The 1,633-nt window shown below is 40.2% G+C and overlaps 1 protein-coding gene across 1 annotated transcript in view; it reads left to right on the top strand.

The window, feature by feature from the left end:
- Positions 1-1,633, top strand: part of DPP10 (dipeptidyl peptidase like 10) — a 382,909-nt gene that overhangs the window by 1,678 nt on the left and 379,598 nt on the right. The gene's annotated exons all lie outside the window — the stretch shown is intronic.

Here is a 1,633-nt window from a genome sequence, read left to right as displayed (position 1 = left end):
CTCTTCTATTCTATCCATATTAAAAAAAAAATAAAAAAATCCAGGAAAGACTAATACACTTGGATTTAATAATTTTTTAAACTAATGAACTTGACCCGTCATATCTAAAAACCCTGCATCTATGCTGTAGCTCAAAATAATGCCTGTGTGTGCATAATTACGTGATATTATATATACATAAGTACATATGCAGTGTATAATGATGTAACTTATTGTGTGACAACAAGCACTGCTTCATGGAGCGGTAGCTCAGGTGTAGATGAAGGAGAGAGAGGTTGTCAAGGGGAGAAAAAGGAAGCCTGCCGGAGGTAGGCTTTTGCTTCTATTATATTAAAGAAAGGTCTACTACATATTCTGAAATGTTACTCAGGCAATGATAAAAAATGATCATTTAGTTGTCATCCATTTGGAACATACTGCAGAAACTGAGCTGGACTCATCTAGTAAGTAAGGAGGGTTAATAAGGAGGTGTTTTTAGTAAGATTTCTTTTATTTTTCAGGAAGGACAAATTGGAAGGCATGTTGCATATCATAAAGCAGCAAACTCACCATTGTGACGGAAGTCTTTCTTTGCAAGGAAAGCATCTCTTGTTTGAGCTTTGCAAAAGCTGGACAATGGGTGCTTACATGCACCTATTGTAATTTTACATCACATTTATATACTATTGTAAATTATGTTTGGATCTGGAAAAGATAGACATTGAGCATCTCTGAAGTAGTAGGCATTATTACAGTTTGTCATCACCAGAGATGCATGTAGGCAGCACTGTACCTAGACTTGTGGTGGCCCCAGGCAAACTTTTAATATCGGTCCCCTCTTTGCCAGAGATGATGATGATAATAATAATAATAACCATTACTATTTTGGGGTCCTCTTTCTGTCCAGACCCTGGGCAGCTGCCTTGTTTGCCCATGCCTGTGTCCAGGCCTGTGTGTAGAGGAAGAGGGGAGGAAAGTGGGAATAGCCTCAGGACAGAAAAGAGGAGGACAGAGGACACAGAAGAATTAAACTGGTGTGACTTACACTGATACTGTTTTAGCTTTGATTCTTTTAGGGGTATTCTTCATTGGATTGAGCGATATTTCTGGTTTGGTGGTTTTTCCTGTTCCTGCTTACTTGTACACCAGGGAAAAACATTTAATCTGTCCACACCCTAAGCTGAATGATTAATACTAGTCCATCCAAAAAAACCAGTAGTTCTAGATTGAAGGTTTTTTAAAAACATTATGGCTGTGTACAGAGGTTCAAAAAGCTGGAGCAGGAATCAACCTAAATTTACACAGTTTTCTGTAAGTGGCCTAGTTTAGATTGGTAGTGAGCAGGATATGCATTCACCCTTTCGGGAGAGAGTGTGGGGCTCACAGGCTGCCTGCAGTGGCCAAGACCCGCAGGTTGGGGATGTTTCTGCATGCCTTCCAGCATGCTTCACAGGTAGGCCTGTGTGAAGCAGCTACTATTTGCTTTGGCTATTGCTGATTTGGGGGACGGTGATTTGATCTGGTGCTTCAAATCACTGTCCCAAATCAATTTGACCAAAACTGATTTGGAGATTCGGCTCCTGCCGAATCAGCCAAATCTCTAAATCACACAGGCCACAGCTTCCGGCTCTGGGAAAAAAAAAAAAAAAAAAAG

Source organism: Crocodylus porosus, unplaced genomic scaffold (assembly GCF_001723895.1).
Source record: "Crocodylus porosus isolate Cpor-Errol unplaced genomic scaffold, CroPor_comp1, whole genome shotgun sequence".
In the NCBI taxonomy this organism is placed as follows: Eukaryota; Metazoa; Chordata; order Crocodylia; family Crocodylidae; genus Crocodylus; species Crocodylus porosus.
The sequence above is the reverse complement of the archived record's forward strand: the minus strand, read 5'-3'. Positions and strand labels throughout refer to the sequence as shown.